The sequence below is a fragment of the Neopelma chrysocephalum genome, unplaced genomic scaffold, assembly GCF_003984885.1.
Source record: "Neopelma chrysocephalum unplaced genomic scaffold, ASM398488v2 Primary Assembly neopelma1_22, whole genome shotgun sequence".
Taxonomy (NCBI): domain Eukaryota; kingdom Metazoa; phylum Chordata; class Aves; order Passeriformes; family Pipridae; genus Neopelma; species Neopelma chrysocephalum.
This window is the reverse complement of record NW_020897689.1, coordinates 6485613-6513576: the sequence shown is the minus strand read 5'-3', so window position 1 is coordinate 6513576 and position 27964 is coordinate 6485613. Positions and strand designations below refer to the sequence as shown.

The following is a 27964-nucleotide window of genomic DNA, read 5'->3' as shown; positions in this document are numbered from 1 at the left end:
TCTAAAAACCACAGCACTGTACTAGCTACTAAAAAGAAAATTAACTCCATCCCAGTCAAAACCAGGACTCTTCCAGAGATTATTCATAGCATCATTACAAGTGTGGGATGAAATCCTTCAGAGGGGAAGTGTTAAAACCTCATCCTGGTCATTACCATTCTTGGTGATCAGTGCCCATATTGCACCATGCATAGAACATGAGAGAAAAAGGGCATGAGAGGGTCATAATAGCATTCTGTGATGACCTCCAGACCTCACCACTGCACCATTGTTCTTGTAAAGGTAGTGATCCAAGCCCAGGCTGAAAAGCCTTTGTACTGTGTCTCCGTATCGGAACTCCTTAGTCTACACATAACGTGTACATGGCACATATGAGTCCACAATCTATTATATGTAAAATGAGGGATTTTAAAATCAAGGACAATGGAGAGAACTGGTGTTTTATGAGATTATGCTTTGATAATTAAATGGCAGTTACAAATAATTTTGACTTCACATAGAGTTGACTATTTGTTATCATCTTTCACATAACTAGAAACGTGAAAGGCTAGTCTGAAGATGTAGTGGGTTGACTCCAGATGGATGCCAGGTACCCACTAAAGCTGCTCTCTCACTCTCTCCTGTAAATGGACAGAGGAGATAAAAAAAAACAACAAAGGATTCATGAGCTGAGGTAAGAGCTGGGAGAGGTCTATTATGGGCAAAACAGACTCAAAGTGGGGATAGTACTTGAATTTATTACTAACAGGATCAGAGCAAAAGAATGAGAAGCAAAATAATCTTAAAAACACCTTCCCCCCACCCCTCCTTCCTTCCATGTTCTTCCTCCTCCCCCCCAGCATTGCAGGGAGATGGGGAATGGGGGTTACAGTCAGTTGTTGTTTCTGCCGCTGCTCAGAGAGAGGAGTCCTTCTGCTGCTCCCGTGGGGTCCCTCCCACGGGAGACAATCCTTTATGGACCTCTCTGGCCTGAGTCCATCCCACGGGCAACAGTTCTTCCCAAACTGCTGTCCCGTGGGTCACTTCTCCATGGGGTGCAGTCCTTTGTGAATGAGCTGTACTGGCGTGGATCACCCACAGGGGCCACAAGTTCTACCTGGGAAAAGCCTGCTCCAGTGTGGGCTCCTCTCTCCACAGGCTGTAGATCCCTGGCAAGACCCTGCTCTATCTTGGGCCTCCCACAGGGTCACAGCCTCCTTCATGCATCCACCTGCTCCAGCAGGGGCTCCTCCATGGGCTGCAGATGGGTCTCTGCATTCCTGTGGTCCTCTATGGGCTGCAGGGGCAGAGCTGCTACACCATGGTCTGCACCATGGGCTGCAGGAGCCTCAGCTTTGGTGCCTGGAGCACCTCCTACCCCTCCTTCTGCACTGAGCTTGGTGTCTGCATTGTTGTTCCCATGTTCTCACTCTGCTCTTCCCTGGTTGGAATTCTTCACTGCACAATACCTTTCTGTTCTTTAATATGTTATCACAGAGGCATTACTATTACTCCTAATTGGCTCAGCCTTGGCCAGCGGCAGGAAGTCTGTTCTATAGCCGGCTGACGTTGGCTCCACTAGACAGGGGAGCTTCTGGCAACTTGTAACAGAAGCCAACCCTGAAGCCTCCATCACTACCAAAACCCAGCCACAGAAACCCACTGCAGAAGACTATTTGAAAATTAAGTGCTCTATCTATACAACCAAATATTCTGCAAATGTTCCTAGGGTCCTAGTCTTTTCACACAAAACTCGAGTGAAACAGACCCCTTTTGGATTTACTTCTGAACATTCTGGCTTTGTGCTTTTTGATAAAAGACTGTAATTATAACACTAGATTGAGGAATAAGTATCTTGTTTTCTCTTCTCACTCTGTTCTCTTGAACGTTGTGAGCATTTTGTGAGTAATATTTTTGTGACTTGTGCATTTAGTGCTCTGTCTTTCCACTTTAAGAATGACCTCTTCTTTGACAAGTAACCTCATGTATTTGAGGTTTCACAGTACCAGTAAACACCATGTGATTTACAATAAAAAGGTGCAAAACCAAGGATGCTTCCAGAATCTACCTCGAACGAATTTATTTCTAAGGCAGTTATTTAACTTCTCGAGGTTTGGGCTCTACAGAAATGCAAGGAAGGAACATTTATGTCTAAGAAGTTTTGTTGACAAAACTGGATGGAGTTATTCATGTATTTAAATATAGAAGTCACCCTCAATACTAAAAGGTTATTGTGACCTTATTTGTTTGTGCAAGAAGAAAAAAAAGGCAAAAGGAAGACAGAAGACAATATTTCTTAAGTTAGAACATTTGGATTATCTGTTAAAAATTCTTCTTATCAATGATTGTGTATTAAATTTTAATAACAGTGTAATTGTGGTGATGTTACGGTAAGTTGATGTAAGATTTTCAGAAGCTATTTCTGCAACCAGTAAGAGTCATGCCTAAGGCATTGACCAATATGGTTAAAGAATGTGCAGAAGGTGTAAAACTTACAAAGTGCATCCTTAAGGGAGCAGACCTGTGAGCTTTTTCAGAATGATATTTTCAGAAGAGATGACACTGGTTTTGCAAGAAAGTGTTATGATATCTCAAGAAAATAGCTGTTTTGATTTTAGCAATAAAGAACAAACCTGTGACTTTGTGCAATCATTTTAGTGTGACTGATGAGAAATGAACCTAGGAGAAATAACGAGTATCAGTCTGATATGACAGTCAACACAATATAGCTTTCTGATTATATTTTGTCTAGATATAGTTTAGTTATTCATACTAAAACCCTTACTGAAAGGTAATCACATGCAACTGCGGCTCACGTATCAGAAATGTAGGTGTCTAGAAAGTGTGAAGAGACTTTGTGATAATGGTCAGTGTTTCCTAAGTGGTGAACTAAATTACTCGGTGGGGTTTGGCTGATGTGGTTGCCAAGCCACTCTTCACCATACAGAAAAAACCTGGCAGTCAGGCAAAGTCCAAAGTCACTGGAGAAAAGGGGAACATCACACCTATTTTTAGAAGGGGTAAAAAGGTGGACCTGGCTAAGCAACCAGTCAGCCTTACCTCTATGCCTGGTAAGAACACGGAACGCTCCTGAAAGGTATGTCAAAACATATGAGTGACAGAGGTGATTAGAGACAGACAACATGGCTACACAAAAGGCACTGTGTGCCAGACTAATGTGGTGACCTTCTAATATGCAGTGGCTCAGTGGACAAGATAAGAGCTACAGATGTCATCTATCTGGACTCCTGTCAGGCCTTTAATAGAGTCTCCATCAACACTCTTGCTGCTAAATTGGAGAGATATGCCTGGTCACATCCAAAGAACTACAGACAATGGCTCAATATCCAAATGGAAACAGAAATGAGTGGTGTTCCTCCAGGACTAACGCTATTTAATGTCTTCATCAATAACAGATGACAGACGTTTGCAGATGACACCAAGCTGAATGGTGCAGTTGATACACTTGAGGGAACGGATGCCATCCAAAGGGACCTTGCCAGGCTATAGCAGTAATGTCCTGCACCGGCATCAGGGCAGTCCCCAACATCAGTACAGTCTGAGGTTTTAATTGATTGACAGCAGCGCCACAGAGAAGTACTTGGTGATATTGGTGGATGAAAAATTGGACTTAGCTGACCATGTGCACTTGCAGCCCAGAAAACCAAACATATCCTGGGCTGCACCAAAAAAGCCATGGTCAGCATGCTGAGAGATGTTATTCTTCCATCTCTCATGAGACCCCACCTGGAGTACTGCATCCGGTTCTGGGGACCCCAACAAAAGAAAAGCATGGACCTGTTAGAGTGGGTCCTGAGGAGGTTGCTGAAAACAACCAGAGGGCTGAAATACCTCTGTGAAAATAGGCTGAGAGAGTTGGAGTTATTCAACTTGAAGGAGAGAAGGCTCCAGAGATACCTTTTTGTGGCCCTTCAATATGTAAAGAGGGTTTATAAGAAAGACAGAGGGAGACTTTATACCAGGGCCTGTAGTAACAGGACAAGGAGCAATGGTTTTATGCTGAAAGAGGGTCAGTTTAGATAAGAAAGAAATCTTTTTCTGATGAGGGTGGTAAGACACTGGAACAGGTTTCCCAGGGAATTTATGGATGACCTATTAAAATCAAGTGTTCTAGGAGTTTAAGCCACCTGATCTAGTGAAAGATGTCCCTGCCTAGAGCAAGTGGATTGGACTACATAGATGATCTTTAAAGTTCCCTTCCAATGCAAAACATGACTGTCTGACTCTATAAACCCATGCCTCTTAGGGTATTCAATTGCCAGAACACTTTCAAAAATTCTCCTGAAATTCTGAAACAGAGGTTGTTAGGTTTTATGCACCCAGCTAGCTCGATCTTTGGGAAAGGAACTTGTGGATTCCATGGAGCTATGTTATTTCTGTCCAAAAGGCACAATGATGAGCCTTGGAAGCACCAACATTTATTCATGCTTTCAGAAGTGATTGTTGCATTGTCATTTAGAGACCTAGTGTTTAGGAAGAGCTACGGTGTCCAAAAATCTAGTATTTGATGACCCCTCAGCCAGAATTTGGGCTACTGAGGGAGGATTCAGAGAGCAGGAGTCATTGCATCTTGACAGTGACCTTAAATAAACTGTGACACAACAGTAGTAATATCAGGATGAAGGGTAAGTTCCTGCATTTTTGAGGCAAACCAAATTGATAACCCATTATGATAGGATAATAAAAAGATCAACCATTTTGACCTATCAAGGTCTTGGAATTACTCTAGGTGAAGTCTAGCATCACTGTCAACTTGCTATTTGCTAGTTTGTCCCTCACATTCACTCCACTTAAGTGCTGGGGTTTTTTTTAAAGGTACTTTCAGCTTTGTTTTGCCATGTGTAACAGTAGGAATATATGCAATAATTTTAGAAATATTTTTAAAGTAGAAATATTAGTGTTTAAAGTAAAATAAAAAAGCTATTAGCTAATACATCGTAAATCCACAAACTATTATGTCGTCTCTTCCTCATGGCCATTTAATTTTGCATGCACATAACCAATGTTTTACTAACAGTACCAAGGGTTCCATATGTAAGACATTATTCACAGTATGTTTCCTGTTATTTTGCATAGCATTATTCTTGGTGAAAATAGTGTTATGGCCTCAGGAGAAATATTGCAATTGAATGCATAGCAATATGTTTTCGATATGGGGCCGCGGTACACTAACTTAACTTCTTTTTTCTTTCCTTTAAAATACCTCAGCAATCAAGACAACAGAACCAGAATACAAAAATATAAAGTGGTGGTAAAAAAGGACATATTTTCAGTGTTTAATTTGCAAATAAAATGTGTTAAGTGAAATGAGAGAAGGAACTGCCCCTTTCTGACCAGCATGGTTACATTCACATTCTATAAATGCTTCTGGAAATGGGATTACATAGCTTTGAGTATTTATTTTTGGAAATAGGTGGGCTGAGCGAAAATTATTGCTATTAAGTTGATTGAAATGTTGAGGATTAGCATAAGGAATAAAAATTAAACTAATTTAAACTGTATGCTGTATTTTTTGCCAACAGACTATGTCATGTCATTGTAAAGGCGTGATTCATCGTATTCTATTCCAGTTTCCTCATGTAGCAAAATGAATCATAATTAGCACTAATGACAATGTTAAATCTAGTAATTTGAGTGACTGCTAATAGAAAGTATCCAACCCACAGAAATCTATACCGTTACCTATTAAAGATTATATATATTAGGCTCATCTATAATATGATCAAACAAGCAAAATTTCACATTAAATTGAACTGAAAAAAGATGTGCCATGGAAGTCTTAAAACAAGAAAATGATTTTTAGAAATTAAATTCTTCAACATGTAATATTTAAGTTGTAAGAGCTCAAAGCATATTCTGTGAAATACTGAGTGTCCTGATTCATACAAAATCTGAATCTCCATGCACTCCTGTCCTAAGAACTTACGCACATCACCATGTCGTTATTTACTTTGTGTAAGCCACACTCTTTCAGACAAGTACAAATTAACTGCAGTGAAATTAGGGGATTATTCACATATCTCTGTATGCAGTCTGAATAGAATGCAAATACTTACCAAACATATATATCCTTTAAACTGCCATTCTCTTAATGTTCCTAAGGATGCTAATTAATGTTTTAGTATTTTGTTTACAACTTAACTATCCCTGATAAGGCCTAGTTTTCAGTTTTATATGTCTGGGTTTTTTCTACTCATTCACCATCAGGAAAGGAAGTCAAGTTCATACCTCTGGTATGAACAAGCTTCTGCTTCCTTAAACAACTGATGTAGTAAATGAAGCAGAAATGAAGGGGTTTGCAGCTCCTTTCATACCACTAGTAAAAGACCAATCATCTTCTGGAAAGCCAGCTTGAATTTGCTAAGTCATTTAATCATGACATCTTGCTTGGAATGCCAGATAGTAACAGCGACACTGTTATGGACTCTGGGAGCAGGTCAGCTCTTGACTAGAAAATAGACCAAGAGCAGTGCTAATTGTACATATATCTCAGAAAACTGCTTGATGGGAAAAAAAGATTGGGTGCAATTAATTCAGAAGCATAAGCTCTATGTCCTATTACTAGTCTTAGAAACCAAACAATCCTTTGCTTCTGCGGTTTCTTCAGTAAAATACTTCACTTATTTTGTCCTTGATGTGGAAAAGATCACTGTGTTATTGCCCCCCAAAATCTACATATTGGACTTCAGAGTATTTTCAAATTGGCAACAGAGTTTACTGTGTATTCTTGTATGGCACTCTTGATTAAACATATCCATGTCAGAAGCAAAGTCACTCCATGCAGTGTGAAGTATACTGGAGTTTCACAGAAAAGATTGGAAACTGTAACATAATGATAGAACCATGGAATCATTAAGGTTGAAAAAGCCTTCCCAGATCCTCAAGTCCAACTGCTAACTCAGAACCACCATGTTCACCTCTAAACCATATTCCCAAGTGCCACATCCACACACCTTTTGAACATTTCCAGGAATGGTGATTCCACCACTTCCCTAGACAGCCTGTTCAAATGCCCGAGCATTCTTTCAGTGAAGAAATTTTTCCTAATAATCAATCTAAGCCTCCCCTGATGCAATTTGAGGCCATTTCCTCTCATCCTGTCACTTGTTTCTTGGGAGCAGAGATCAACCCCCACCTCACTACAACCTCCTTTCAGGTAGTTGTAGAGAGTGGTAAGGTCTCCCCTTAGTCTCCTTTTCTCCAGACTAACAATCCCTGCTCACTTGATTAGGATTAAGGCACAAAAACTTCTTGAACCATGCAGCTCTTCTAAGAGAATTGCATTCTTTTTCGTATGGTTCCACAGGAATATGTGGTATCAATCAACTATATCTAATTCATGTTTATTTTCAGTGTACACCTCTACACAATCAATAACTTGCACAAGCAAAACCACAATTGTGAACTCAAAATCAGCATCAACAGTCTGAACTACAGGTAGCTAATTGTAATCAGAATATATGTCTTTGAGTTCAATAGAAAGAAAAACAAGGGTAAAAGGATACTAACTTGCTTGAGATTTTGTCTGCTAATCACAACTTTATCACACACGTCCTGCAATACAATACCCAAAAAGTTTCCTCAAAGGGGAAAATGGAATTTTTAATAAGGAGGAATGTTGAACAATCAAGGATAAACAATAAAAAATGTTGGACAACTTTCTGCACAGCTAGAGGAAAGCACAGACTATTGGAAAGTAAAAGCAAATGAACTTAGATCTGAAATACACCACACTCATTTAACTTCAACAAAAAATAGGAAATGATTTGGCAAAGGCTGTAAAACCAAGAGGAAAGTTTTGTTTTGCTTCATTCTTTTCTTATTTTACTAGTCTTTGGTTTCTAGTTAATCCATTCGGTATTAAGTTCTTAAATTATTGCCTTGTACCTTTTTAATACCAAAGAATAAAAGTATGTTAGAGAGTTTTTTCACATCTCATATCATATGCCTGAAGTATTTGTTCAAGAAATATCTAAAAAAGCTTTGAAATAACTAAAATGAATCCCATATGGTTTGTTTAAATACACTAAAAGAGAACTTTTTTTCCTAATCTAAGAACACATCTGTACTTTATAATAGTTTTGTATGTGTGTGATACCAGGCTGTTTTTCATACAAAATTGTTAGCCCAGCATTATATTATATATTCTTTAACTGTAGTAGTGCATTTCAAATTATTTTGTTGAAATTAGCCTAAAATTGATGGCTTTCTTTTTGTTCTTTTTATGTTTGTGTTTAATTTTTTCCAATAATACTTGAAGATCAACATGCATTAATAGCTGCAGGGCATAAAGAGACTAGAGGAAATTAGCTGTCACCCACAGCCAGTGATTCTGTGTTCTTATAAACATAAAGGGCTAAATTGTCTTTTATGTTGACCATGCATGCAGATCATGTCATTTTCATTAAAAATTAGACATCATGCATATACAGTACAGTTGTTGATGGAGATGTTTGAATTAATACGGTTTTAAAGCAAAGACTAAACTCCTTTTGCTTTTTTCCTATTCAAGTTTGGATGTTATTATTGAAATATGCAGTTGTATATGAATTTAAATAGAATATTCAGTTAATTATTTTTTCATGTATTTATTATATTTGTGTAAATATTTTAGTATTCCATGTTCATAGTATGAATTAAGTAATATATAAACTAATAGAGTCTGGGTTTAATAAACTTTCTATTACATTTATTTAGACTTATTTGTTACAGTCTGTTTTGGCCTTAAATTGATAATCAAATGTCAATTAACTGCTTAATAGTACAGACATATTAATTAGTTACTGTAATCAGCTATAATTGCCTTAAGCATTCAAGTAAGTGCTATAAGATTATTTTGCTTTGTATCAAATTGTAGCATGATTATATCTTTGTCTACACATCACTAGAGGGATGGTACCATGTAACACAGAATGTCCTCCAGCTCTGCTGTCTTCTGTTGATATTGTCAGTTTACTTTGTGTCATTCCTCCCCTAGTGTTTTCTTTGCCCAGGAGCTGATTACTTTGCTGGTAGTTGGTCCTTTAGAAACATCTTGTCCAAATTATCATCCTCGTTGTCTTGCGTCTGTCTAGAAAACATCTTTTACACCTCAAGGCATTAAAACATGCTTTCGCTGATCAAACATTCTTATCATAGCACAAGAAACACTATATTAGTTGGATTAAATATAAAAAAAAAAAGAAAATACACAGTGCTCAGTACTGACCTTTTCATTTCACTGTCCGTCTTTCATAGTGTAATTTGACTACAGATCATATTTAAATCTAAGTGAAGCTTTAGGTTTTATAACTATAGAACTGTTCCAGCATTGCCAGATCTCATAAATGATTAAGCCATTCTGTTTCATACAGAACTCTGCAATATTCTTGATTACATCCTGCCTTGAGGTTTTGTCAGTCAACACTCAAGCAACATAAATATGCATTTATAGAACTATTTTGGGAAGACAGAGTGATTTGGAGATTATATGGCAATGCACATACTCACATCATTTATTGTACACTTCTTTTCCAAATTACACCACGCATATGCTTGATCTTAACATTCTAACAGATTATAGGACAATATTTTATTAAAATTGTTACAATTAGTGCAAAGTGGAGTATAAAAATGCACATTTTTTACATAATTGCCAGCACATCTACCTTGCTAGTTAAACAGAGTTAGGAATTTCTATGTTTTCTGAGGCAAAGGAAGTCTGTTGCTCTACTAGCCCTTTTAGCTTCTAGATTCCCAATAGAGTTTAATCAGTGTCCATGATCCTTACAAGTGGTACTTGAAGCAGCTTTTGACTTTTACTCAGTAGCATGGAGGTCATCAGACAAGGAACTCTCCACCTGACATCTGTACTTGCTCCGACTGTTTTCTAGAGGCAGAACTTGACTGACTGACTGTCTTCATCAAAGCCAAATTAGAGAACCTTATTTGACTCCATCAGTTGCCTTTGCAAAAGTTATCCTACAGGAAGAAACAATAGTATACATTTGCATTGCAATAGGATATCTTAACCTAAAATATTTACATAACAATAAACTGAACCCATTATTTTTTCCTTCTATAAAGTACTTTTCAAATAAATATTAGGTCCTTATGCAGCTAAGGACTGGCTTATTTCATAATTCATACACGACAGAAAGACAGCCCAATTACTAACTTTCTAACCTTCCAAGGGTAGCATCCCATCTGAATGTTCACGTCAGCCTGGCTGGCTCTTTTCTGGCTTGCTTTCTTTCTCTCTTTCAGGCTCTTTTCTTCTTTTCTCCTTTCCAGGCACTTAACAACAGTCCTCTAAATCTTCAAAAGGGTATGGTTCAGTTTCTTTTAGTGTCGTTTATGTATATTCAGGATTTGGAAGAAAATAGGGTACTAATATTTTTTTTACTGTATAGAAAGCTACCTAACTGTTGACCTAAATCCCATACTTCTTCCTAGGGGAAAGGTGAGTGAGTTAGCTAAAAATATTTCTCCAAGTCTGCAAGTAACAAATATTAGTAGCATAACAAAGTTCTAAAAATTACAGAGTGGTTAAAGTACTGTCAATATTTTTGTGTGATTTAGACTGTGTTCCTAATGTCTTTTCAAGACTAAACTTTGAGACATACAGGTTCTGTCATTATAAAATAATTCATTTCATTAAATCCACAATATGAGGCATTGATGTAAATAAGGGAACATTTCAGTATTTACATCTGTTTCACAATGAGTTTTCAATGTTAAGATCATTTTGATATATTAATAACTTTAAATTGTGAAAATAAAGGTGCAACATCATTCTAAATATATTATTGTCTAATGAATGCGCTGAATTCAATTTATACTTGGCATTCAGAGAAGATTGCTATAAGAAATTCTGATAAAATGATCTGAAATAAAACAGACATTCACCAAGTTTTTAAATTAAAAAGTAATGTGAAGAAATGAACTTTTAATCATGGAATCATAGAATGGTTTGGGTTGGAAGGCACCTTAAAGATCATTGAGCTCCAAACCTCCTGCCATGGGCAGGTTGCTCAGGCCACCATCCAGCCTGGCTTTGAACACTTCCAAGAATTAGAAGATGTCAAAATGCATCAAAACATTTTCTTTTCTGAGGAATCTTTGATAATATATGAAAACAGTGATGAAAACAACTTTAACATATGAGAAAAACTATGTATGATTAGAAATTACAGTCTTAACAACACATATTCTGTTGCAATATTGGAAGGTATTTACACTGGGAACTGAAGATACAGTAAGTCTGAGGTTAATCTAAGGTATTTGGAACAGGGAAATGCCACTAGCCCTGTACTGTGAAACTGCTGTCATTAAGATCTGGCATATCTCAAACCCAGGTAGGAGTATTGTCAACAAAAGTGCACAAAAGGCAAATTGTCTAAATATGGAATACATTCATTCTCCACTGGTGGTAAACAAATATTAGCAATTTCTTTTCCTTTTTTTTTTCAGGAAAAAAGACAACCCCCCACCAAGTTAATATTTTTCTTTTTGTCTGGGAAAGCTGGAAGTAGCAATTCAATAAAAATCGAAGGTTTGCCTCTGACAGATCCCCTCTATCACCAAATCTTTACTTACATTGGGCTTGGCTACTTATGAATATGGAGGTGATTCTGACAGGAAGAGAGATAAATATCCACTAGTATTTTAAAACTTCAGAAGTCAGCTTTTTATCCCCAAAATATTTTGTGAGGCATTGGATATGTGGCTACATGACCAACTAATAGCTTGCTTTCAACACCCAAGTATTTATTTGTAAAGTGTATTCTGGAAATAGTTGTGATCCTAGGTTAGAAATAGTTCTAACTAATATTTTCCAGTGCTAGAAGTTATAACAAATAAACTTAGGAAAAGTCACAAAGGTGTGAGAGAAGTGTCAAAGTAATAATTATTAAATATACTGTGAGGAACTCTGTTATTGCTATTATTTAGTTAGTCCTCCCTTAGGATTCAAATTTGTCTTATATCTACTAAAAGGGACCTTCTTTACTCCTGTTTTCTCTCTGAGGCATAAAGACTGACCCATCACAAACATATACTATTATGGCTAATTGGAACTTTGATCTTTCATCTGTACAAACCGGAAAATATTGAACTACTTGGATATCAGCCTAACAGTTCTGATGTTTCTGATGCTAAAAAATATAGAAAAGTTTCTCTTTTAACATTTTTCTTCCTTTAGCACAAAGACATTGCATTCGATAGGAAGGCACTATCAAATAATGGATTTAAATTTCCAGAAAAATCTTCCCAAACTTCAAAAATTTACAAACCTCTTAAAAATTAACATGCACTGTGTCATAGGTGAAAAAATAATTAAAACTGAATGTTAATAAGTGGAAGACAGTTGGATGTATGCGAACAGGGAGTAAGCAGACAATGCCCCAAACTGAACTTTGGCACTTTGGCAATTTTGCAGAAGCTTATCACTCATTAGTTGCAGGTAGGTGGTGATTGTAAACTTTGAAAACAGTTCACCTTGCTAATCAAAAGCATCACATTCTAAATCCTCCAATTAGCAAAGAGACATGAGATAGAACTATCCATTAAAAGGCTGCTCATGCGTTGCATTTCTGCATGTAGACTCTTTAGCCCAGAAAACCCATGGCCTAGGAATCAAAAGGATGGTTTACAAAAGGAAGAACTGGCTGCAGAAAAAAAAAGGGAGTCTGAAATAAGAAAGTGAAGGCCGTGGCAGAAGAAAAGTTCATGGAATTTGAGTAAGATGAACATCATGGGACACAGAAAGATCTTTATTGGTGACATCCAAGATTGGAATGGTGAGCAGCTTCAGAGTAAGAATTGACACAACCAGCAGCTACCTCCTTGTAGGGATGGGAAGTCAAGACCTTAGGAATGTAATTGAGACAAAGTGTGCTGGCAAGTGTAAAAGACTATCAAATGGCGTAACAGTGTTAATCAATTTGGTTCTCAAATAAAACCCAGTAACTCCAGTAAGAAAGAAAGAAATATTCACCTATGGCAATAGTAACAGAGTTATCTTGAGTTTGGTGTTGGCTCTGCCTCTCTTGCAAAGTTGCTAAGGGCAAGATGAAGTGGCTTCAAGTTGCTATGTGATGTTAGTCAAGTTAATTGAACCAGGTTTTCAAAATGTAATCCATAGTTATGTATTCTTCATTTTGGGAAGGAAAAACATTAGTATGTGATCTACAGGACTGATTAACTTGTAGGCCTGTGTACCACGTGTATGAAGTGCAATGTAATGGTGGAGAGCCTTAAAAATCGGGTTCTGAGGTCTCAAACTGGTCTTCTAAAGTTACAGTGTATTTCTGACTTTAATTTCTTTTGCTCACCTTTGCAGAGGATTTGGTGTATCTATCTTTGACCAAAATAGATGAAGCCACTCTATAGTGAATTCCCTAATAGTTAAACAACTTATCACTTCTGATCACAGGAAACACATTGGTTAATATTTTGATTAATATGCAACATTAATGAGTAGCCACAGAAAAATCACTATGGAACTCAACCTTTGTGTCCTCAGAACAGAATGTGGGCAGTGTGCATTCAGTAAGGTCTATGGTCAACCGACAGCAGTGAGAATATAAAAGGTGAAGAGTTCCATTCCCAAGGATTGTCTTGGACAACAGATAAAATGAGGCCACTGAGGGTGATTTAAGTATGTGATCCTATCATTAGGGTTTGCATGTTATTTTACACATGCTTATGTTACCTAACTTTTACATTTTCTAAATTTTGAGTACTCTTCAATCTGAGCAACATTCTTTTAACATAAACCTTGACTTTCATGTAAATTTTGTTTGAAAAGGTTTTCGTTTTCAAAGTGCATGACAGACACTTCACATTCCTGAAAACAGCATTCATGCTTTTGTTAATGGTCAGAGGTTACCACTTTACATTAAATGAGCATTAAATGACAGCCCTATACACAGCTTAGAAGTTTGTCTCTCTTCTGAGATTAATGGGTACCTCAGTTGTTCCTGCTTTACTTCTGATAGATCTTCAAGTCTTTCCAGTTGTGGACAAATATATACTTCTTGCTGCACATGTGCTATCTGAGAAAGGTTATAACCTTACTGATTTATGACTTCACTATAGCTTACATTGTTCTACCAGCTCCACTGTTCTTGTAATAGTTTACTAATCTATTTAAATAAAAATGTTCTAGAATAACTAATTAATTTCTAAGATTTAACCAGCTGAATTCTGATTGAAATGTGTGGAGGAAATTCGTAAGCATCTCTGTAGATAGTTTTCTCTGACAGTAGTCCAGAGCAATAATACAGCAGCAGCAGAAAGACTGTGCTGTGCATAGAGACTTGGACTACAAATTAAATTAGATTTAGATCTCCTTTAGACTGTGACTATGTAGGACATTAAAATAATTTACATTCAGTGAGAAAGTTGGAATCTGAAGAGTGGCTGAGAGTGACCACTACATTTGCTTCTATCTCCTACATCTCGTCAATGCCTTTCAAGCACATAAGGAGCCCTTTAGGTGCTTGGGTCTGCAGACCTGACATGGGCAGATCCCCAGTCTGTAGGCACAGCAGTAGGCAACAAGTCTCAAGAGTAAGACATGTATTGCAGACAGTCTGTACCATATAATGCTCCGAGGCTCATGACCAGACAGTATCTTAATGACCAGAGGTATTGCAATCCTAGAGGTTACAAAGCTTAAGCAGCTACCTAACAGCTTTTGTTTGATCTGAACCCCACTGCGTCACCCACTGAGTATATGAGTCTTGCCCTCAGCTTCAGATCCCACTGAGCTATATTTCTGTGAGGAAACCATGATAGAAACTCAAAATCATGAGATTATATATGAGGAATGTTATATCAAAAGTTTGCCTTTTGGCAGGTCTGCTGACCTTGATCTTTAATAAGACTTTTTGTCAATACTCTGTCTTTGTAGTTCTTGCAATGTTAAACTAAAGCTTAAAAAATAGGACCACAATAAACTTTAAAGGTTAAAAAAATGCTCATATAGCCAAGTGCTAGGGAGAAGTTATTATCTCAGCTCATATAATTGCCGTAGCTAATCCCTCTCAGGTGATTCTGTCTGAGGTACCTCTTTGCCTTCCCTTTGCTTTATCCAAACACAGAATGAGATCTGGTCATGTGAAAGTGCAGTAAAATATTCACACAACTTCATAGGTCTAGGCAAAGTAATAAGGACTGATCCATTCAATTCAGATGAAGTTTGATCCTTCTTTTTTAGATTATGTGAAACACTATTAGAAGTTGTCAGGTGAGAGAAGGCTTCTTCACTGTTTAGTTATGGTACCATATCCAAAAGAACCTCTCCAAGGTGTAAATCTGGAAGCTTCTGCAAACTAGCAGCCTAGTTGAGAGGAATAGTTCCTGAGAGGAAAAAGGAAATTCAGTGTTCTTTCTCATATAATCCTTAGCCTTCCCTGCCAAGACTTCCACTACAGTGCACACTATCACTCCTTGTGATACTGCTACTTATAACACAAGTCACTCAACAGCCATCAGAGAATAATTATTCTCATGTACACATGACAGATCTGAACTGGCAGCCATGACATGAAATTCACTATCTTGTGTCACCAATCCCCCAAGCAGGCCATTTCTGACTACAAACTAATGACACTACTAAAGAAGGGGGGTGGGGAAAAAGGGTTTTTATTATTATTTTTGTGGGTTTTTTTCTGAAAAACAAGTTTCAACACTTGGCTTATAAACCTCTGAAATCTCAGTTTATCATATGCAAATAACAATACTGCCTCATATGCAGTTAGGTTACTTCTTTTTTTTATATATATATATCTATTTCAGTCACTGAGAAGGTGTTCATGACCATTTGTTTCCAAAGCATAGTGTCACATAGCAGTCATACTTTTCGTCAAATTAATTTATATTGCTCTGTGTCTTGGGCATAATCCATGGGACTCACACACAGCTGACCTGATAATACTGATAATAAAAATATTTCAGATATTTTTAACTGCTTGCTTTGGAGGCCAGTCCATATACTGCCTCTATTAATCTGCACAAAAGAAAAAATGATTTTTTTAATTGTAACAAAACAGATCACAAAGCACATATGATATTTCAGGCTCCATACAAAGTTCTTGCAGAATTATTCTTTGAAATTTATAAAAGGAAATCCAATTCTCTAAAATCTATTTATTTCATGTGTAGAATTCAGCATAACTTCTCCTCTCCTTTGCCATTTATTTGCCTGGAAGAGATGAGTCTATTTTCTCTAGAGTTTTTTTTCTTTTTTTCTTAACACAGTTAGCATTTTTGAAACAAAAATTGCAACTTGGCATATGCCTTTTCCCATCTCTTTATGGTAATTATAGCTAATGAAACTGTCGGGCTATACTGGGTTCTTTTTCTTTTTTTAAAAATTGTGTGGTCTACTGGAAAATAAGTGTTTATGTTGCACCAAAAATATCATTTCCCTGTTTTGATTGGTTCAGAATTATAATTTTTTTTCTAGGGGTAATAAGAAAATTCAGCCCAAAAACATCATAATTATAGTAATAACCAAAAAATGCTTTACTTCGGCATTAAAATTCATCTTCGGCTGCTTTGTTCTGTAATAACTAGGTCATCAGTTTAGGTGCTCCTGCTTAAAATGCGTTTAGCATCCATATGTATTCCCTCACCTAGAGGCTTGATATTTTTAATGAGATTATATCAAGGAATGTGAAGACTGGAGAGCAGTAACATCATTTTCATGTGTAATTCCCAGAACTCTGATCCATTTCAGGGAGGCAATTAAGACTGCTGACTACAATAAATGATACTAAGAGATTATAGAGGGTTTTTTTCTGCATGAATGCATAGTTTAAAAAATAATTTAGGTTTATTTAACATAAAAAACACCTCCAGAGGGGGGATTTTTTTTTCAATTTCAATGATTATAGGGAATATCTTTGCCGTCATTTATCTGTGAGGATCCATGGTGTATTCTTGCAATAAAGGATAACTCTAAGATGCTTTGATAAAAATAGGTGTATTTTCATATTATGTAATTTCCTTCGTGTTGCTCATTTCAGAATGTCCACTTAGTATTGGAGCAGTTGAGTGTCTGTGGTATGTATTTGGGGGGGGCGAGGGGTGCGTGTGCATTTATTTGGGAGGGGTTTTTTTCAATTTATTTTTTTTCTCTGTGGAGGGCAATAATCTGAAGTAGCATTTAGATCAAAAGCTTCATGGGGATTAACTCTTGTCTTTTTACTGCTGACCACAAAAACTACATACAGAGGAATACAGAAGAATTGCTAAAAACAAATACACTGGAATCAAAAGTTTGTTGTCTTGAAGAGTTAATTCTAGCAGAGAGGTGACCTTTATCCCTACATACTCACTCATTTTTTTTTTTTTATCAAACCTCTCCAAAGGGACTCATCATATGCGGGGCTCTATGAAGAGAAAAAGAAGAGCATTGTCCTTATCACCTCCTTCCAGAAAGTGGCAGAGTAATAGGACTTTGTAAGGCGAAATGAAGCCCAGTCTGATGGCTGCTGATTAAAAATTGACTCTGCCACATCAAAGAAGAGTTGAAGGTGAAAATGATGATCACTTCCCTCTCCCAGGGACCCTGCACCATTTCTTTTATTCAACCTTGAAAGGTTCTTTCTGAATAAGATAATATCCCTCGAGTCCATTCTGGCTAGGCGGCATGGGAAAATGTAGATCAGTATGCCTATTCTCTATGAAAAAATGGGATTTTGTTAATGACATAGCACTCTAAAGTGATGGCTTGTATGTGGTAAATGCTGAGAAATTAATTATAAAATGCCTTTTAGACTATAGATCAAATTAATTGCTAGTATACATCTACTAAAAAGACCACTGTAAACGCAAACGGCATTTTCTTCCTTGTTGCTGGAGATTTCTGTATTTGAAACACACTGTAGCCTGCACCGTCTTTTCTGTTTTCACTTATTTTATAACAAAATTTTTAGTAGAGGTGCCATCAGTGAAATAATATCAATAAGCTATGAAATTTTACGATGGGACTAAAGCATGTGAATATCTGGGTTTTGATAGATACATATATACAGAAAGAATGAGGCAGTCACTCAGGTATATGAACTATGCAGAGAATATATAGGCAGGGAGAGTAAGAAAATGCAAGTATACACAGACAAGAATGCCCAGAATGACACACAGCTGTGATACAGTGCATTATACTTTATTTCCACTAGTTAATGTGTCTGTCAGGCAAAGATAGGAAATTTACAGAGAAACTTGTGTGAAAAACGTTCCTCTTTATTTTAGGTTTTGGGCTTATACCTTATGCCAGCAATTCTGGAGCATTGCATATCTTTTAATTCAGGGCAGCAATTGGTCATGCATATATCTAAGTAGACCAACAGGCAGAGTGCCCAACAGACAGCACAGCATCCCAAAATACATAGCTTGAGTAACAACAGCAAGAAAGGTCTTGCATGAAAAAGAGCTTGTACAAAAAAACAATTTTACGCATATGGCCATCCGTCCCTGCACTTCCCACTGATCTGCTGCTCTTGAGGATCCACAGAAAATGAGTAGAAGTAATGCTTCAGCCTGAAAATAGTGTGCTAAAACCTTGGTAAAAGCAGAATAATATAGTCACATAAAGAAAGGTTCATCCCATGACTGGCAATGCCCACAGTTTTCACGTGTACCAAATTATCTACATCTAAGTGTATCTATCTGTCAAATACATTTTAAAATAAAGATTTACTGCAATAGGATAATGTATGCATTGAATGCTATAACGTGTTAAAGTTTTACTGTATGTATGTTTGACATGTATGAATTACAGAGTTAAACATAAGTTATTTATTCATGTTGATGAATGACACAAATATCATCCTGTTGAGATTGGTGCAATTAGAACAAACAAGTGATTATGTCAGAACAATGGAAATAAAATGGTAATGACATCAAAACAGTGAGAATAACAATAACACCCTCCCCTCATCACTGTCATCTGCGTCTTCTGATATTTCTTAAGAAGAAAAGATTTTGCTAAGACATTGCTTGCTCAGTATTTTTGCTTTTATTTTCTGCTGTAACTATCCAGTTATCTACTCAATACAAGGTAAAATCTATAGAAAAAAATTGAAACTTTTTTTTTTTCCAGTAGTCTTTATTACAGAAGATATCCAATTTGAAAAATGCAGAGAATGAAGTACAGTGGAGAGAATTAATGATCAAGAGCTTGTTTATTACAAATTAAATTTGCTGTGCTAAGATAATGATTTTTACCTTAGTGAGTTTCCCATGTTTTAATAATCCTTACTGTAATGAATATGAGCTCATATTCTTAAAAATTCCTTCTCCCCCTTACTAATTTAATCAAAATTTTAAAATGTTCAGATGTCCCAATCACCTAGGGCTACACTATTAGCACGGTACTTACTTTAAACTGCTTCTCTAAAATGATTGAAGAAAACAATTTATACAACTGCTACCTTTAATAAGAATAGAAAAGCATAGCTTGTTGGCCTCATTAAGGCTAACTTCTGATCTTCAAGCTTTATAAATAGAATATACATCATACAGTTCAACAGTCATGTAAGCCCTACTAATGCTAATGTGGAAGTTGCATGCATATGTTAGGGGAGAAGGGACAACCATGAGTTATTTATAAAAGCAACAGATATTTGATAAGGCATATATTAGATCGAGAAAGAAGTAATATTTTTTGTTGGGTTATTATGTTTCTACTACATGCTACATGCAGTAGCTGCAAAACCTGGTTTTGCTTAATGAGCCTGCCTGTGTGCGTGAGCAACTTGATGAGGCCTGGGTTATATAAGATCTGTGGATTTACAAAGGTGCTTCCCCACAAATCTGAGACATGCAGCCTTCTTTGTCACTGGCAATATAAGAGATAATACTGATAAGAGTATTGAAAAATCTTTTAAGCTATCAGCTGGCAGAATCACTTTTTAAATTCAAGCTTGTTAAATATGGGCTGTGAAACAAATTTGATTTCCGAAGGAATCAAATCAGAACATTTCAAAAGTCTGAGTGTTGTAGATGTATACCTGACCATGGGGAACTATTCCTTTAAATAAGTCAAATAATAAGCATAAAATAAATGAAGAGTTAGGACAAAGTAAAAAATTTAAATAACATCTGGCATACTTTTGCCAATTCTAATGTTTTTAGGTCTAAGGCATTCTGGTCATGCTGGACTACTGGTGCTTTTGAATAAAATGTCCAGCCCACAGTATGCAATCCTTTGAAGGATAAAGTCATTCAGCACTTTCCAGAATCAGATCTATTTTCAGGAAGAAAGTTGTTCAATATCCGTGTACAGGAAAGTTTATGTTCCTGTATAATTAATCCCTTGAGCTCTGAGGTAGAGTTTATACTGAGTTGATTTTATTTCTGGGAAGAAGGTAGCCCCACTACCCTCTGACTTTGGGCGTTTTCTTTCCTGGAAAATATATACTGGAAATGTTTCTTTTGAAAATGCACACAAACCACATATGTTTTCAGGCCACCTGAAGTTGCATATTGAGGATTGTCCTGTTTTTGATTGGGATAAAGTTAATTTTCTTCCTTAGTAGTTGGTACAGTGCTGTGTTTTGGATTCAGTATGCAATAAAAATACACTTACAAAGTTTTGATCCAACTTCAGTTCAGTGGGATGACTCTACTTTTAGTTGCCATGGGATTAGCTCCAGAAGAGCAGAATGAAGTTCCCTTTTATAGGATATGAATATATAAAGGTGACAGCCTCTCTGTGATTGCTACATTGGAAAACACATTTGCCTCTGAAGCTGGTAAAGCAAGAGCCCTTTAAATCTTTGGTAGTTTCATTTCTAAATAAAGCCATTTTTTTCCAAGGAAATGGGAGCTTAAGTTTTTCAACTGGTTTAATTTTAACTGCTGTCTCTGTTTTAGGATTCCATCATCATTCATCCTGTTGTATAACATTTATCACAGCACACTGAACTATCCACTATATTCCTTCCTCCTCATGCTCTCTTCCTTCACTCCAATATAAGTAGAATTCAGAAATGAGAAGTGACACAAGGTGAGTCAGTGTCTAAGATGTTAAACAGAAGTTGTTTAATGAGCCCTTGGGAAACTTGCAAACATATGAAGGCTTAATATTTAAATAGACTAAAGAAGTTCAATGTGTATAACATAATATGTTATATAATAAGTCAGATTTGCAGGCTGTGCTTCATCACATTTGTCTGCCAAGTAGCTTGTCACCCTTATTTCATCATCAATTATTCATTTGCATTTTATTTTACTTTTTCCCAAACTGCTAAAATCAAATTAAGGTATTTGCTGAAATAATCAATTTTAGATTTTAGAATATTTTGTTCTCAAGTTAAAAAAAAAATTAAATAATGCTAAGTAATGTTTTCTTTAAGCACTACTTTGTGCCAGGGAATGGTGAAGTTGTCATGAGATTCATAGTTTTTTATAAATGCAAGCAATTGTCTGTACTCTCTGACTGCAGTAAGACACCTGCAATACAGACAAAGTGGTTGAGCTGGGTACCCACAATAATACCTTGCTGCATGCCTGTAAGAGCTTTCTAGGTTTGTTGGTTTGTCTACCTGAACATAAGACTGTCATAGACTATAGAAAGTGTATGTTCCTGCTGAGGTACCTCTGTGGCTGTTCATTGCAGATTCTTGTTGAAGATGGGGAAGAGAGAAGATTAGAGGAAGAGCTTTATGAAACAAAGGGAACTGCTACAGATGTTCATATGCATTGCATATGCCTGAACTCACTGCAAAAAAAAATCAGATATTTAGCTATTTTGATTGAATATAGGGAGCTGGGAGGAGTTTAGGTATTTTTTTCCTACCTATACTTTTAAATTTATGTTTTCAATTTGTTAGAAGATACTACTAAATTAGATATAACTACGTGATTAGCTGGATTAGAAAGCTATAACCAACATTGTGTGAAATATAGCAGGAAATATAGGATCAATAGGGTCAGTCCTAGGCTGGTAAAAATCAACTTATGCATTAAACTATACACAACTCTCAACTGAAGCTGTACAAGCAGGATTTTGTTTTGGTTTTCTACCACCATCTGAGAAATTAGGTTGGTTTCTTTGTTGCTAGCAAGTGGTCTTCTACTGTACACAGATCATTTACAGTTATGATTCAACATAGTTTGGCACTCAAATGTGGACTAGGCAAAAGCTCAAGCTTGGTACTCATCTGTCTAAGACAGCTTTGTGTATGCAGCCTGGAAAACCGCAAAGGTCCGAGAGCACACAATTACAACACAGCTGTCTCACAGCCAGGCTGGAACACTTCTGTGGGAATCAGTTGTTGCCATGTCTCGAAACCATAATTACAATCATCCAATGGTGAGGACTGTGCTGTGCTACAGATGTCTCAGCTGTCTTCATTAGAGAGGCTGGAATTGTGTCTCAGGAAAGCCATGGAATAACCACATTGCACAAAAAGAAAAATTCCCCCCCCAGATCATTGTGTACAATGCAAATTGTTTCAGATTCTAGTTGCCCTTCTCTCAATCAGCCACAGACTACTGTAAAAACTGCAACTGCATCTGCAGATCTACTTTGGAAAAATGTCTGGAGTATGTTGTTGTTGTGTTGTTTTGGGGATTTTTTTCTGTACGGGAGTGTGTGTCCCTTGAAGTTTTAACTCTTTTTCAAGGCCAATTTTGAATTAATCTCCTTATTTCCAAGAGCAGTTCACTTCAAGTTTCAGAGTAAGAATATTTATTCCAGACAGATAATCCATGCTGTAACAAAATGCTTTGAAAGTGTAAAAAAGACTGTGAAAATAAATTTTCTATAGCCATCATTTTTACTACAAATTGTGTTCTCTAATAAATAAATTGTTGCCATGTGGTTTCACCCTTACATAACAAATTTGTGAGCAAGGACCCCATGCCAGGCAGACATAGCCATAAAAGCTGTGTCTAAACTTGTCTGTATTGTGTTTTCCAGCTAGGTTCCACTGTTCACTCAGGCAGCCTGCACAGCGCTGAATAGTGTGAATGCATTTAATTACAATCTGACATGTGTATTCCTGAGAAACAAAAGGCTGTGAACTGAGGGTGATGATTAACTGTTCTACCAGATAATTGCTTAAACTACTACTTATATTATGCTGCATTATCTCTTTTGAACAAAGTGATTATTGGCCCTTTGTGTAGCGATTATACAATGTAAGTGCAATCTTGCTGTTTCAAATGTTACAGTTTATGTTTAATGTACTTTTATTTGTAATGAGGGGTGCAACTTCAGATTTCTTTAAAGGCTTATTCTTACAAATGAAAAAAAAAAAGAAAAAAGCGTGCCTCAATTTCTCAGATTGTTCCAAGATTAAAACTTCTTTATGCGACTTGATGTCACTAGAAAGGGCGACATCCTCTGTTTCTGAGGAGATTCATTGTTAGGCAACTACTGTGAAGTCCAGAGACATTCCAGCAAAACAGGTAGTCTCCATTTTACAACAAAGAGGGAGGAGAAGGTACAGAAAGCAAAGGTTTTTAAGAATACTGAGAGGTAAAGGAAAATAGCAGTAAGTGTAACAACAACAAGCTTTGGTCTTCAAAGCGGTCGCCATATAATTGTAATCGATGAGGGGATTGAGTGCCCCCACAGTCAGTTTGCAGATGACATTACGCTGGGCAGGAACGTTGATCTCCTGAAGGGTAGGAAGGCTCTGCAGAGAGGTATGGACAGGTCGGATAGATGGGCTGAGGCCAGTTGTGTGAGATTATACAAGACAAAGTACCAGGTCCTGCACTTGTGTCACAAAAACCCCATGCAGCACTACAGGCTTGAGGTAGAGCGGCTGGAAAGCTGCCCGGAGGAAAAGGACCTTGCGGTGCTGGTCAACAGCCAGCTGAACATGAGCCAGTGTGTGCCCAGGTGGCAAAAAGGCCAATGGCATCCTGGTGTGGATCAGAAATAGTGCGGCCAGCAGGACTAAGGAAGTGATTGTCACTCTGTACTAAGCACCGGTGAGACTGCGCCTTGAATCTTGTGTTCAGTTCTGGGCCCTTCAAGAGAGACATGGAGTCACTGGACGGTGTCCAGAAGAGGGCACTGAAGCTGAGGAACGCTCTGGAGTTTTATGAGGGACAGTTGAGGGGACTGGGCTTGGTTAGCCTGGAGAAAAGGAACCGCAGGGGGGACCTTATTGCTCTGTACAACTACCTGAAAGGAGGTTGTAGCTATTTGGGGGTTGGTCTCTTCTCCGAAGTAACAAGCAAAAGGACAAGAGGAAATGGCTTCAAGTTGTACCAGGGGAGGTTCAGATTGAATACTAGGAAAAATTTCTTCACCAAAAGAGTTGTCAAGCACTGGAATGGGCTGCCCAGGGAAGCAGTGGAGTCATCATCCCTGTAGGTATTTAAAAGACATTTAGTTGCGGCACCTGGTGACATGGTTTAGAGGTGAAGATGGCAGTGCTTGGTTAGTGATTGAACTCAACGATATTAAAGGTTCATTTACCAATTGTACCATTCTCCACTCTTACCTTCTTTAACCTGAAAACCCATTTGATCCATGCCAGGTTATCACCAGTGTAAACAGTCCTAACCTTTCCTGTTTTCTTCCATATTTTGTGACAGACACTATTTTAAGTGGAGTTCCATACCACCTAATCTGTAACTGTTGTGCAAACACACAGATGTGTTCTGTCTTAAGCAATTCCCTACTCTGTTCATCACACTGTCTCTGACAAAGGAAAACTTATCTTCTCTCCTCCCCCACTATACCTGATACAGATACTCTCCTCAGGTCATAATACTCCCTGCAGACCAAAAAGATCCTTACTGTGTCCTGATTAGCACAAAATGGATACTACATGCTCTGAGAAAACAGACACTGTGTACTGTGCTCTAAGGACACATTATTATATATTGCAATAGAAAGTCAAAGGCTGAAGGCATTATTTCACAATCAAGATACCTTTTTGATCCCATGGGTGGCATGATTACTCAGCTACACACTGGCAGAAAAATCAACCTCTACTCATTAATTTTATTATACTTTTCAATTATATTTTTCTTAAAATGAGGTGCGTAAATCTTACTTGTCTGTGCTATATCCTGCCTTGTAGTTTACCACTGAGATACCTATTAATATTTGTTAACACATTAAACAGCAGTAATGAGTACTTCTAGAAAGCATACAGTAAAAGGAAGGAAGATCAGCAAAAGGATCAGAAGTGAGAAGGTGAAAAAGAAACCACAGAAAAGAGAGTAATGACTGCAGTTATAATGAACTGTTCATGACCTTAAACTCTCCAGTTTTCAGATTCTTTTTAGCCTTCGAATTGTGCTATACTCTGTGTGCTTTTTGTTCTGTAGAGAAAATCCAGATGTGTGCCATCAGTTGTGTGTAGTTATCATTACTGAATACCTATAAAGCCAATCTGAATCCATTTTTACTCACACTCAAATAAATTTTTGTAATAATAGAGAAATATATTCTTACAGGTAGAAAAACCTCTAGCTTCTTGTCTCGTTCATGTCTCCTTTAATGTTTCATCCACATCCAAACTCCCAAAGAGCTTTGAAATTATGACTTAACCTCACATTACTCTTTGATTAATTCTTATTTTCTTTGAGTACACCTTTTCAAAAAGTAATTTCAGCTGAAATAAAAAAATTTCCTTGAACAAGGAAACACAGTTTCCTTGTTCATCGTTAAGCATTGATGGTTACTATTCTGGCATCTATCCAATTAAAAAAAAAAGGTATAAATATATATTTGACTTCATTTTGCCTCAACTAATGTTCACAGTATTGTTATTCCTGAGTTGCATATAAATTCCACTCTCTAATGAAACGATTAATTAAAAATAATAGAGAATGTAAATATTATTTTCACGCTTTCCAGTTTGTGGGAGCATACCCCTTGGGACAACATACAAGGAACAGTCAGGGAACACACAGACTTATATATTCTTCTTCAGTCTCTGTTTTCCTTTTAATAATTAAGTCTTTGGTTATGATGACTTCAAGAAAAATCTTCCAAACACAAATTTGTTAAAACCAAGGCAGCAATATCTCGAATAGTTTGCCAAGAGCCTGAAAACAACAATTATGAAATATGTCATGTCTTCTTGAAAGGCTAGATTAGATGTAGAAAAGGTTCACAATGAAATGAAAAGGTATATAAAGAGGATATAAAGACAGAACTTGACTAATTTTGCTTTTCCAAAGGCAAGATTGACTTTCAAAAGTTTTGAAAATAGTTCTTGCAAGCCAGATAATTGCTTGTAATATATGGTTAGTAGAGGAGAAACTGCAGATAGGCAAAACTATTTAAAATTGGTTTAAGCTAATGGTCTGAATAAGTAAGACTCTTAAACATTTAGATCCAAAGAAAGCACGTTCATACAGACTGGGGAATGAGATGCCGGAAAGCAGTGCCATGGAAAGGGACCTGGAGGTCCTGGTCAACAGCAAGTTGAATATGAGTCAGCAGTGCCTCGGCAGCCAGGAAGGCCAACCATGTCCTGGGGGGCATCAGGTAAAGCATCGCCAGCCAGTCGAAGGAAGTGATTCTTCCGCTCTAGTCTGTGCTGCTGAGAACTGTGTGTATTCATCTTGTCATTTTGAGTACTGTGTGTAATTTTGGGCACCACAATATAAAAGAGACATAAAGCTATTAGAGAATGTCCAAAGGAGGGCAACAAAGATGGTGAAGAGCCTTGAGGGGAAGCTGTATGAGGAGCAGCTGAGGTCACTTGGTCTGTTCAGCCTGGAGAAGAGGAGACTGAGGGGAGACCTCATTGTATTCTACAACTTCCTCATGAGGGGAAGAGGAGGGGCAGACTGAAAGTGGGGATATTAATTAAATTTATTACTAACAGGATCAGAGCAGGAGAGTGAGAAGCAAAATAATCTTATAAACACCTTCCCCCCCTACCCCTCCCCCTTCCAAATTCTACCTCCTCACCCCCAGTGGTGCAGGGAGGGGAATGGGGGCTACAGTCAGTTGTTGTTTCTGCCACTGCTCAGGGAGGGGAGCCCTTCCCCCGCTCCCTGGGGGGTTCCTCCCACTGGAGACAGTCCTTCACAAACTTCTCCAGCATGAGTCCATCCCATAGGCAACAGTTCTTCACAAGCTGCTTCAGTGTGGGTCATGGGGTGCAAGTGGGGTGCACTTTTCCATGGGGTGCAGTCCTTCAAGCACAGACTACTCCAGCGTGGGTCACCCACAAGACCACAAGTCCTAACAGGGAAAACCGGCTCCAGCGTGGGCTCCTCTCTCCCTGCCAGGACTCTGCTCCAGCATGGGCCTCCCATGGGTTCACAAATCTCCTTTGGGCATCCAGCTGCTCCAGCATGGGCTCCTCCATGGGCTGCAAGTGGGTCTCTGCACTCCCGTGGTCCTCCATGGGCTGCAGGGGCACAGTTGCTACACCATCGGTTGCACCAAGAGCTGTAGGGAAACCTCAGCTCTGGTGCCTGGAGCACCTCCTGCCCCTCCTTCTGCACTGCCCTTGGTGTCTACATTGTTGTTCACATGTTCTCACTCCGCTCTGGCTGCAATTTTCATCTACCCAGTAACTTTTTTTTCCCCTTCTTAAATATGTTATCACAAAGGTATTACTATCATTCCTGAATGGCTCTCTGCCTTGGCCAACGGTGGGTCCGTCCTGGAGCTTGCTGGCACTGGCTCTACTGGATATGGGGGAAGCTTCTAGCAGCTTCTCACAAAAGTCACCCCTGTAGCCCCCCAGCTATCAAAACCTGGCCACAGAAACTCAATGCAGAGGGACAGATATTAGTCATAGAATAATAGATTGTTTGGGGTTGGAAGGGACCTTAAAGATCATCCAGTTCCAACTCCCCTGATATGAGCAGGGACACCTTCCACTAGACCAGGTTGCTCAGAACCCCAACCAGCTTGGCCTTGAACACTCCCAGGGATGGGGCATCCACAATTTCCCCCATCTGGGAAACCTGTTCCAGTGCTTCACCACCCTCTAGAAAACAATTTCTTCCTAACATCTAATCTAAACCTGCC

General features: G+C 37.8%; 1 long non-coding RNA gene across 1 annotated transcript; it reads right to left on the bottom strand.

Annotated features, from left to right (window-relative positions):
• Window positions 1-1118: 1118 nt before the first annotated feature.
• LOC113964442 lies at window positions 1119-27964 on the bottom strand. The gene is made up of 4 exons (XR_003533245.1): window positions 27933-27964; window positions 14914-14918; window positions 14750-14753; window positions 1119-1213 (listed from the first exon to the last, which is right to left on the bottom strand). It is a non-coding gene; the product is annotated as an uncharacterized LOC113964442 (long non-coding RNA).